Raw genomic sequence first — 12,278 nt, 5'->3', positions numbered from 1 at the left:
CTCAACTCATTCCGTCCCTTTCTGCTCAATTTATGCTCCACTGGAGTTTTGCAAGAGAAGATATTACTCATGCTTATCTTAAATTCATAAATGAGTACAAGCAGACACTGGTGAACTCCCAGCAATGACTGCGGATGAGGTAACCATACTGCGCCGTACCGATGTCCTGGTTTTGCTGTTGCTCTAAGCTTATGTAAGACGTCACCGTTGGAGGAAGCTGGCTGACAGCACACAGGACCTCTCGGCGCTATTTCTGCAACTTCTTGTGGTCTATTATCAACCAAAATAAATCGTTTTAAATGAAAATTACCTAAATAAATTTTTAAAAAATCGAACACAGTCTCTGTTACTGGTGCCCTGGAGAACTAAAAAGCGGCAAACCCAAAGGAAGCCAACGAATCCTCAGAAGGTCTTCCTGGTCGTTAAAAATGCAGTGCCACAGACACAGGCAGTGAACCAGGAAAAAAATCTCTTTCTGTAACTAGCAAGAAAAAAGGTCTCCTACTGCCTTAAAATGTAATATCCTGCAAGTACTTGACGTGAACAATCTGAAAATGAAATTAAGAAAATATCATTCACAAAAGCATCAAAAAGAATACACCCAAAACTCTAAAACATAAACCACAAACAAGCGCCAACATTACAACTCAACCTCCACTAAGCTTTACGTTCCACAATGCTGAGTCACGCTCAGCTAGCTCCCTTCCCGGCAAGGCTCTGCAGGAATTAAGCTGGTCTTCCATCAGCATCAAAAGCTAAAAGGTGACACCAGGACCACATCCAGTTGTTACAAGGCATGGTATTAAAAATGAGTGATCATTAAGAAGCACACACCCACCCAATCAATCACTCATCTAGTCTCTCAATCATGTATGTATTAAGCAATAGAGAAAAGCAGCCACTGGCAGCTGGGAGCTGGCCTGGCACTCAAGGCTAGGCTGCAGCCTTCTCCTGTTGGAACATAAACAATTCAGAGACCACTAATCTCAGACAGGGACCCGATTCCTTAAACCCTGCCCAACTCTTTTAAGGTCTTCTTAGCACCCTGTGACTGAGATGTCCCACGGTCCCCTCAATGCAACAGGTCAGCAAACCCAACCTCGTCCAACTACAGCTTTGTGTGTTCCTGGAGACTATTTGGCTGAAGGACATTGTACCTAGGAATGCAGGTGACGACAAATGCCTTTTAAAGAACGAGTCTTAGCATACAGATGGCCAACAGGCACATGAAAAGATAATCAACATCACTAATTATTAGAGAAATGCAAATCAAAACTACAGTCAGGTATCACCTAACACCGGTCAGAATGGCCATCATCAAAAAGTCTACAAACAATAAATGCTGGAGAGGATGTGGAGAAAAGGGAACCCTCCTACACTGCTGGCAGGAATGTAAGTTGGTGCAGCCACTACGGAAAAGAGTATGGAGGTTCCTCAAAAAACTAAAAATAGAGTTGCCATATGACCCTGCAATCCCACTCCTGGGTATATATCTGGAGAAAACTATAATTTGAAAAGATACACGCACCCCATTGCTCACAGCAGCACTCTTCACAATAGCCAAGACAGGGAAACAACCGAAATATCCATCAACAGATGAAGAGATAAAGAAGATGTGGTATATATATATACAATGGAATACTACTCAGCCATAAAGAAGAATAAAATAATGCCATTTGCAGCAATAGGGATGGACTTAGAGATTTTCAAACTAAGTGCAGTAAGTCAGAAAGAGAAAGACAAATACCATAGGAAGTCTAAAATATGACACAGATGAACATACCTACTAAACAGAAACAGACTCACAGGCATAGAGAACAGACTTGTGGTTGCCAAGGGGAGGAAGGGTGGGGGGGAGGGATGGATTGGGAGGTTGGGATTAGCAGATGCAAACTAGTACATACAGAGAATGGATAAACAACAAGGTCCTACTGTAGAGCACAGGGCACTGTAGTCAACATCCTGTGATAAACCATCATGGAAAAAAACATGAAAAAGAATGTGTGTGTGTGGGTGTGGGTGTGGATGTGTGTGTCTGTGTGCATATAAATATATATAAAAAACTGAATCACTTTGCTGTACACCTGAAACTAACACAACATTGTAAATCACCTATACTTCAATTAGAGTCTCACACTTTATCTCACCTGAAACAGACAAAACCAAACTGCTTATAGAACTTATCTATATGAACTGCAAATCACAACAAAGCACTTTCCTTTCAATTTTTAAAAATTGACTCTCCCACCATTGGAAGCCACCCATCCTTTACCACTTAGGTATTTTTAATGAAACGAACTGCGTGTATTTGGTTTTAAGACCAAGTTGAGAAGTTATTAACTTGACACAGTGGTGGTTACACGTTCAACCAAATGGCACTGAATATTCCCCATCACTGCAGAAGCTGTAATTGTAAATCTGCCGTTTGTTCTTAAAACACCTACTCAATGACGGAGCTCCAGTGTCCAGCACCCACAACACCTGAAGGCAAAGGAAGGAGCTGCTCAGAAAAGCTTGTGTTCACGGATTAAAACAACCTGAAACATACACACAAAGGCAGCACCTCCTCATACTACCTTGATTCTCTTTCTAGCATCATTTGGGGGAGGGGCTGTCCTGATAAAACCAAGCATCATCCGGGAGTCCGGACACCATGGACTGGCTTCCATGGTGGGTCAAGACATGTTTTGGATGAGGTACAGTGGATTTTTCTCAACAAGCAATTTAAGACATAGATGTTATCCTCATCTTAAACAATGTCATTAAACCTTGAAAAGATTCTGTTGGGTTAGACCGTTAGACGCTGCCGGTACTTGACTTTTGATCTGAAATGGTGATGCCCCTCCATTCAACCTAATATGGGTGCAAAATAATTTTTTAGTATATAAAACTGAAATCCAAAATTTGGTTTACAACTGCACCAGCGTGGAGATGCAAAGTTCTTCCTTTCAAGAAAGAAAGAACCTGCCCATCCTCCATGGCTCTGTTCTGAGCAGCCCCACGATTGAGCAAGGCCATTTCTCTCTAACCATCAGGCAATCTCCACTCCAGAGCTCACGGGCGGGCGGGCGGGGGGTGCGGGGGTGGGGGGCTGGCTCAAACTTTATCAGATACGTGTCGAGGTCCTGAGGCTTTCCTTACTCAGTCCTGTCCCCTATTTATCTCTCACAGGCCTTTGCCCCCCATTAAAACACTTGAACCTCTCACTGCATCTCCAGAGGGACCAGAGGACACAACTACCGAGGTTGGCCAAAAGGTTCGTTCAGATTTTTCCGAAACCCGAACGAACTTTGGAGCCAACCCAATGTTATAACGCTGACTGCTTTAAAGTCCCTGAAAACAGACACCTCTGTATGTGTATCTAATGCCAGGGGACACACACTGTGTATACACATAGAGTCAATTTTCATGATTTGAGGATACAGTATTCGTGAATTTGCCTATTTGCTAAAATCTATCTGTAACCCCAGATCAATACCTGAGGTGGTGTGGTCGCTGAAGGACCAAGCACGGGGTGAAAAGGTCGAGCCGCTCGGTGCACACGATCCCAGCTCAGATGGAATGAGGCCTCGCGCTACCTTCTTGTTTCAGCTGCCAGGCCGTAAACCAGTGTGCTCTCCGTGGTCTATTTACTGCCACGTTTTTCACATTCTGTGCGTTTGTTGGTGACATCTCTGCTTAGAACAGCCCCCAAGCACGGTGCTACAGCGCTGTCTGGTGTTCCGAAGGGCAAGACGGCTGTGCTGTGCAGTAGGGAGGGAACACGTGTGCTGGAGAAGCTTGGTTCAGGCATGAGCTACCGTGCTGCTGACCGTGACTTCAACATGGATGAATCAACAGTATACAGTCAATAAGGTGTCTTTAAGCAGAAACACACGTAAAACAAGGTTATGCAGTGATTGGTTGACGAAAATATTGTGACCAGAGGCCTGCAGGAACCGAACCCCTCTGTTTCCCCTAGAAGCAAAGCTTCTATGAGGTCTCAGCAACTTTATGTTTAACTACCGTGAATAAGGAAAACCAACCATAGACATAAGCCACATAAAGATGTAGCCATCACTCATCTCCACTCGACCTAAAAAAGACCCTAAAACCATTTTTCTGTGTCTTCCTATTCCACAGACATCCCTGTATGGAATGACACAGTCGCCCCTCCCACGCTCAGCTTTTCCCCTGTCCTCATCCCTTTATGATCCCTTCACTACATCAGGGCAAGCTAAGCGACTTCATGTGTAGGCCCTCTGTCCACAGCCCTTCTGTACAGGCGAAGTTTGGTTCCAACAAACAACAAGGGCAGCTACAAATGGAAAAAGCCGGAGCCAAAGAGAATGAAATGACAGACGATGGGGAGCGGAGATAAACCCCTGCCCTCTTTCTGGAGCGCATCCGCCCTAGCAGGCATCCCTGCGGCCCCCTTCCATTTGCACGCCTCCACCTTGCTCAGGAGGAGCTCTCAGAGAAGCGATGGACCCCGTCTGCATTTCTGAAGTGAGAAATGGATGGCAAAAACACAGCACCCAGGGCAAGAAGCCAACGTTGGTTACAAAACACTGGTGTGTTAACTCTTTTCTCCTCTTTTATAACTCCCCTAAGAACAGATGTAATAATGTTTCCAAGAAAGCAAACGAGCAGAAAAAGAGGGCTAAAGGTAGAAACTTCTTCTGTAATGTAAGCCATCCTAACAGTGAACCAGTTTAACATGGCTGCTTTCCTGGAGAATTGTTCTAACCCAAATACTGAAGGGACCAAACACAGCAACCAGGAAGGAAATCTTCTTAAAAGGCACCAAAGCCTATTTAAACAAACCTGCAAAAGATTACTGATTTTCAATGAAGATTCTCAAGCTAAATATTTTAATACAAAAAATTTAACTACAGCTTTTTTCTTTGTTTGTTTTGCTTTGTTTTTTGTTTGTCTGGTCGGTTTTGGTTTTATACCAAATAGTCTATGACATGATTCCCCAAGGACTTTTCAGGGAAAAAAGCAGGAAAAAAGTCCCTCCATATGTGATGCTTGTCACATGTGGTACAAGCTTGTATATCCTCCAAAGAAAGCTTAAATAATGAGGTAAAGGTAACCGTATTCCTCACTTCTATTTAGACTAAGTATCTGAACTTGATTTTCTCCGACAGGGTCCAAACTGGCCTTTAGTTAAGTCACACCCACCTGACTGGATAATCAAGAAACGCTCTCAGACCTCAATTCTAAGACAACCCCACAGAATGGAATCTGCTGGAAGGTGGGCCTTTCCTGGTTCCTGTTCAAGGCAGTTTAGTCATTAAAAGTTCCAGGGAACATAATTAGTTATTACAGCGCATTCCCTAATAGGTGACAAGAGAACATTTCAAAGACAGCTTTCTGGCCACTGGGTTTCACCATACACAGTTTTTACCGCTCCGAGTGATAGAGCAATCCCCCATAATACCAGTAACTCAAACCAGGGGCTGAGGACAGTCTTGAAAATGGATCAATCACATTGTGTGCTGGAACCTTTTGGAGAGCATGTGGCCCAAGTGATCAGCTGACAGAAGAAACAGGATGATTCCTTTATTCTCTTGGGGCCAGTGTCACATGGGTGGTTAATGATAGCATTAGGCCTAAAATTCAATCTTTCTGCTCCTATTCAAGGGCTCTTTCCAGGGAAACATCAGTCTTGGTATCGGACCAAAAAAAAAAAAAAAGAATTATAACCTACAGTTATATGGATTTTCTTCGATTTAATGCAGTAAATCTTGCATAAGATCAGGAACTGACTTGCACTGGCTCAAATAACCCCAATTTCCAAACAGGAGAACCCACCTACCTCTAAAAGTCTTCACTTCCCATTACACGTGTTCCACAGGTGGACCGTGAGGGCGGGTACCCTGTGAGAAGTCAGAGCCAGGAAGATCACGGGCAACTCTCCACTGATAAATCACACAACCATCAAAGGAACGTGGAGACTGCTCATAATGCCAGTTCCCAGTTCTTTAAACCACAGTGAAGCGAGAGGAGAAATACCATCTCCATCGAGCATAAAGAGTTCCTAGAGAGTGTTCTGGAAAGCTGAATGAGACACTGCCCCGTGGCACCGATAAGAAGAAGGCTGGAAGCAAATGACCACTGGAATCTCCCTCAATCACACTGTCTGAGTCACAGGTCACAAACTCAGCCTATTGCCAAAAGTTTACTGTTTGTCCTCGAAAGCATATCTTCTAACATATTCCCTGCATTCCAAACGGTTTCATCAGGCTGCTCCTCTCTCCCCTTCGCGCACTCACACACTCACCCACCCCCAACCTCAACAACGTCCTACCCCGTAAACGACAGTAACGTGAATCACCTTCTGCTGTGAGACAAGAATCGGGGCTCAGAATGTCTTGATACAGGCACGCCAAACAGAAAGGGAAGTTCCATTTCCTCCCAAGTGCCTTTCAGCTCAACCTGTCCGCCATGAATAACAGTCCAGGTGCCTCTTGGGGGGAGGGGGGTGTCGGGTCTGACAAGGTGAGGGTCGCTTTCCCCAAACCTGACTCTAGTTTCCTAACCACTAAGTTCCAAGGGATGGGTTCATTTTCATGTAAGTTGTATTTTAGACAAAAGGACAGCTGGAAAAATTACCAAGGTTGGTAGCATAACATGTGACATTGCTAGACTTGCATGCGGAAATGTGGCAGCTCAGGGCCTTTCTCATTTTTCAGTTCACATAATTTTAATTTAGTTCACGTACTTCTATTTTCATCTCCTCTTTTACTACGTGTGACTTTCTAGGTCATCTGCTTTGTCAGACACACCAGCTCGGTGTCCTCACAGCCAAGGAGGTGACAGGGAAGGCAACAAGTTGGGAAAGAAGAACTGACACCTCAAAGGCACAGAGAACAGATGGTAGTGGCCAGAGGTGGCGGGAGAGGGGATGTGGGTGAAGAGCATCAAAGGTGCAGACTTCCAGCCATAAAATAAGTTAAGTCCTGGGACTTCCCTGGTGGTCCAGCGGCTAGGACACCTCACTCCCAATGCAGGGGGCCCGAGTTCCATCCCTGGTCAGGGAACTAGATCCCACATGCCGCAACGAAAGATCCCGCATGTGCAACTAAGATCCAGTGCAGCCAAATAAATAAATAAATAAATAAATAAATAAGTAAATAAGTCCTGGGGATTCAACGTAACACATGACTATAGTTAACAATACTGGAGAGTATATCTGAACATTGCTAAGAGAATAAATCTTAAAAGTTCTCATCACAGGACTTCCCTGGTGGCGCAGTGGTTAAGAATCCGCCTGCCAATGCAGGGGACACGGATTCAAGCCCTGGTCCGGGAAGATCCCACGTGCATCCCACGGGCGGAGCAACTAAGCCCGTGCGCCACAACTACTGAGGCCGTCTGCCACAACTACTGAAGCCCACGTGCCTAGAGCCCATGCTCCGCAACGAGAGAAGCCACCGCAATGAGAAGACCGCGCACCGCAACGAAGAGCAGCCCCCGCTCACCACAACTAGAGAAAGCCCGCAGACAACAACGAAGAACCAATGCGGCCAAAAGTAAATAAATAAAGACTAAAAAAAAAAAAAGTTCTCATCACAAGGAAAAGAAATGAGTAACTATGTGTGATGATGGATGTTAACTAAACCTATAGTGGTGATCATATCACAATGTTTACATATATGAAATCATTATGTTACACACCTTAAGCTAATACGTTATATGTCAATTATATCTCAATTTTTAAAAAATGAAATGAAAATAAAAAAGGACAGTTGAAGGATGGAACTGTCTCTGTGGGTCCTGACCCTCCCCCCACTGCATCCCACAAGCCAGGAGATGTCTTTTCTCACACAGGGAATCAGAAAGAACAAAAGCCTTGCTCTCACAACTACTGTACTAAAGACACAATCAAGGAGAACCATTTCATTTAAACAGCACTCAACCGAAGGAGAAAAGAAAAAGAACGAAAGAGAGAAATAGAAAGTTCTGCACAACAAAGTTATTTCCGTAACTTGCTGGTCACCCCAAGAGGTGATACTTGGCTGATCTGACGATAGCGAATTCTAGGTGACACAGCATCCTCTAGAGCAAATGCTTCCCCAGCCAGCTTTTTAAGAGAAAATCTCTATTTGCTTGCTGTGCACGATGTGGGTGGGCATAGACAGGCTTTCGCTCACTCACTCACAGCACTGTCCTCTGCTTGTCCTGCCAGCAAGTCAAATACCCTGATTTTTTTTTTCATACCCTCAACATTTCAATCACCAAAATAAAACAACACTTGTGTGGGAGGAGGAAGGAGGCTGTCAGCCTCTCAATGACACGGCTCCCTCCTCTAATGAGGTCAAAACTTTCTTTTAGCCACATAGCAACTGACTGTCAACACGCTAACCATCAGCCCCTAAAGACTGGAAACAGAATTTACAGCAAGATATAAAAGGCTGGTCCATGGAAACGTGATAAACGACCCTTAACCACGCAGCACAACGTGCACTGCAAAGGACACCATGAGCAACTGACCCATAATTACCATGTGCTCGCTACGGTGCAGAGCAGAAAGGAAACCTAAGGCATGATCTCTGCTATCAAGTACTTGCAGTCTTGCTGGTACGGAAGAAGAAAATACATGCGTTAAGAGAAACAGTGGGCAAAAGGCCACCTGGAAAAAAAAGAGTATTAAGCTCATAATGGAAATCTCCTCATAAAAAACAGATTTTTCAACACCAAATAAATGCTCCATTTATTAGGCTGTGCAATAACAAAAAAAAAAAATTAATAAAACTTAAAGAATTAAGACAGTACAAAGCCAATGAGAATAAGTCACAGAAATCACAGAGACCTAGCCAAGACCCTTGGGTTGCAACTTGCTTTCACACAGCCATCTGTGAGAGATTAAACAACTCCTTTTTCCTCGGGAGGGCTTTATGTCTTTATATGGAAAGGACTGCCAACTGCCCTTCCCAGTGGAGACAGTCCTGCGAGACGTGGTACTCAAACTTCAAAGTGCACGACAGTCACCTGGAAACTGCATCTGTGCAGGGCTCTTCAGCCTGGGCACGTGTGGAGCCAGGCCAGGTAATTCCTTGTGGGGGACTGTCCTGTGCACTCTTAGATGCTGCGCAGCATCCCTGGCCTCTACCCACTAGATGCCAGGAGCACCCTCTCCCCTAGTTACTACAACAGAATGTCTCCAGATGTTGCCAAATGTCCCTGGGGGGACATGATTGCCCCCCCCACCTCCCCCCACTACCACCTCCCCAGCTGAGAACCCCTGTTCTAAGATGGAACCAAGGAAGCTACATATTTCACAAGCACCTGCTGCTTCCAACATCCACCTACGGGGCTATTTTCCTGGATACAACTGGGTGCCTCAGTCTCGTCCACTGGGGTCATCTTCCTTCCCACACACCAACAGGGCAGAAAGTATCACAATCCCACTTCTTCCCTCTTGCCCCTTAACACACGTGCATTTTGCCCCCTTTGCTGTGTGACTCTGCTTGACCTCCCGACTAGAACAGCCCTCCCCAGCCCATGGATGTGGGATCTGGCCACGTCACTTGTTCTGGTCAACGAGCATTAGTGGGGGGAAGAGGCAGAGGTTTTAAATGTGACTGCGTGATGTAGCTTGGCTGCTTCTTATACCAGATAGGAGAGGCAGAAGTACATGCTCCAAGAGCCTACTAGCCTCAGAAGGAGGAAATTAGGAGCTCAGTCCTAAACCCAGCCCAGAGCCTGACCAGGCCTCCCTGATCCCACCCAGCTGAGCCCAGAAGAGCCACACCTCACCACCCACTGACCAGTAAACAAGAAATAAGTGCTTGGTGCTCTTTTCAGCAGCACTTATATTAAAACTGGAAAGATACAGAGATTAACATGGCTCCTGTACAAGGGTAACACAAAAATTCATGAAGCATTCCATATTTTTGATGGAAACTAAACTTTCGGTGGTGAGCATGCTCTAGTGTACAGAGATGTCAAAATACAGCATTGTACACATAAAACTTACATGTTATAAGCCAACGTTACCTCAGTTTTAAAAAATTCTGTAAAGAAATAAGTGCTTGTTTCTGTAAGCCTTTGTATGCGGGGGTGCTGTTTGTTACGCATCATCAGCAAAGCAGAAAGCTGACTAATACACTCCCCAAATATTTCTGAACCAAAATGCTGATTAACAAGTAGATATTATTATGACTTTTCTGTCCCTACCCCCACCTGTCTTCCTCCACTCTTTTATGGAGCCACAAACCCACCAATTCAGTCCCCATAAAGGCACACATGGTATCTTTCAAGTCCTGGAGGCCAAGCCCCACTCTTCTCACATCATGGTGGTCTTTCCCACAGCTGACTCAGCCTCTGAGACACTAACTCCAGGGAATAGTTCTGTCAGAGTCCCCGAGAGACCCTCAAACTGACAGTGGCAGGGCCACCCACCAAGTATGGAGTTCTTGGGAAGAAGAGAGGGTCTAGACATACAAATGTGTTCGATTGGCACCAAAAATCCCGGGTCCTTCCAAGAAAGAAAACAACCCGGTGTCCTCAGAGGTAAATCAAGACTCAGCCAGTGGCTGCACCTCAGTGAAAGGCAGGCATGCCAACCAAACAGCTCCATGACTTCTGAATCACTCAGGAGACAAACAGCAAATATTAAAGAAATATACAAACCTTGCAGGGTTCAGAGGAACAAATTAAGAGACAGAAACAAAGGAAATAAGTCTCCTTGAAGACTGTCAATGGAGCCAGAGAATAATGGCTCCCAGAAAGTCCCATGCCCTAATCCCTGGGCCCTGTGACAATGTTACCGTGCACGGCAAAAAGGACTCTGCAGATGTGATGAAGTTAAGGATCTTGAGGTGGGGAGATTATCTTGGATATGGGGGCGCCCAATGTAATCACGTGAGCCCTAAAAAGTGGGCAATCTCTCCAGGCTGTGGTCAGAGAGAGATGTGACCAAAGAGGAATGATCAGAGAGATGCTGCACTGCTGGCTTTGAAGATGGAAGAAGGGGCCATGAGCCAGGGAATGCAGGAGGCCTCTAGAAGCAGGAAGAGGCAAGGAGTGGCTTCTCCCGAAAGCCTCTGGAAAAGAAGGCGGCCCCACTGACACAGTGAGACCCATCTCAGACTTGTAACCTCTGGAACTATAAGATAATAAAGTGGAGTTGTTCAAGTCAGGAAGTTTGGGGTCATCTGTCTCAAGAGTGACAGGAAACTAACACAGTCAGTTATAAGATCAACGGAGAAAACACACATGACCTTCAGCCTTACCAATAAGCTCTTTGTTCGAGGCACAGACACCCCAGAAAGTCGTGCCTATGGATAGCTGGAGAAAAATCAGCCTCCATATTCTCCCACCTGACCCTGGAATGGTAATTTATGGCTCTACACAGGCAGAAGGTTTATAAATTCAGAAAAGTAAACAACTCTACGACTCTGTTTCAGTCTAAGCCGGCATCGTGGCTTCAGGGAGGCCCCAGAAAGCAGCCAAAGTCTAGCTGGTTGGAACCCCATGACCCCAGAGCAAATTCACACCACCCCCTTGGGAACTACAGGCTTCCTATGTCTCACATCAAGAAAGGACACTCTAAAATCCCATCCAGGGACTTCCTTGGTGGTGCAGTGGTTAAGAATCCGCCTGCCAATGCAGGGGAGACGGGTTCGAGCCCTGGCCCGGGAAGATCCCACGTGCCGCGGAGCAGCTAAGCCTGTGCGTCACAACTACTGAGCCTGCGCTCTAGAGCCCACAAGCCACAACTACTGAGCCCACGCGCCACCACTACTGAAGCCCACATGCCCTGGAGGCCGCGTGCCACAACTATTGAGCCTGCGTGCTGCAACTACTGAAGCCCGTGGGCCTAGAACCCATGCTCCACAACAAGAGAAGCCACCGCAATGAGAAGCCCGCGCACCGCAACGAAGAGTAGCCCCCGCTCGCCACAACTAGAGGAAGCCTGCACATAGCAACACAGACCCAACGTGGGCAAAAATAAATTTTAAAAATAAAATAAAATAAAACCCCATCCAAAAAGGCAGCACAGAAGAGGGGTCAGCAGGTACAGCTTTAATTGACCAAAACTGTTTTCTATGTTGATCTTTAGGGGAAGAGATGGAACAACTAAAGAGAAGGAGAAAGCAGATACAGTTTATGCCCAACTGGAAGCTGAACTGGAAATGGTTTTATAAACATTGCTCCATCTATGAACCGTTTTCCATTTCAACGTAATCTGAAAGGAGCAGCCCGTGCCCCGGGTTTACCCAGCCCGTAACATTCTTCCACCTGATTCCCCACCCCCGGCCCCAAGCCCTCCTTGATTACCCAGA

At 45.7% G+C, this 12,278-nt stretch overlaps 1 protein-coding gene and 1 non-coding gene across 4 annotated transcripts in view; one reads left to right on the top strand and one right to left on the bottom strand.

Annotated features, from left to right (window-relative positions):
* The window catches only part of LOC133082962 (F-box-like/WD repeat-containing protein TBL1X), a 223,350-nt gene that overhangs the window by 194,706 nt on the left and 16,366 nt on the right, over positions 1-12,278 (bottom strand). The window lies entirely within an intron of this gene.
* Positions 9,783-9,886, top strand: LOC133082963 (U6 spliceosomal RNA). The gene has a single exon (XR_009699098.1). It is a non-coding gene; the product is annotated as a U6 spliceosomal RNA (small nuclear RNA).

The sequence above is a fragment of the Eubalaena glacialis genome, unplaced genomic scaffold (genome assembly GCF_028564815.1).
Source record: "Eubalaena glacialis isolate mEubGla1 unplaced genomic scaffold, mEubGla1.1.hap2.+ XY H_12, whole genome shotgun sequence".
NCBI classification, from domain to species: domain Eukaryota; kingdom Metazoa; phylum Chordata; class Mammalia; order Artiodactyla; family Balaenidae; genus Eubalaena; species Eubalaena glacialis.
The sequence above is the reverse complement of the archived record's forward strand: the minus strand, read 5'-3'. Positions and strand labels throughout refer to the sequence as shown.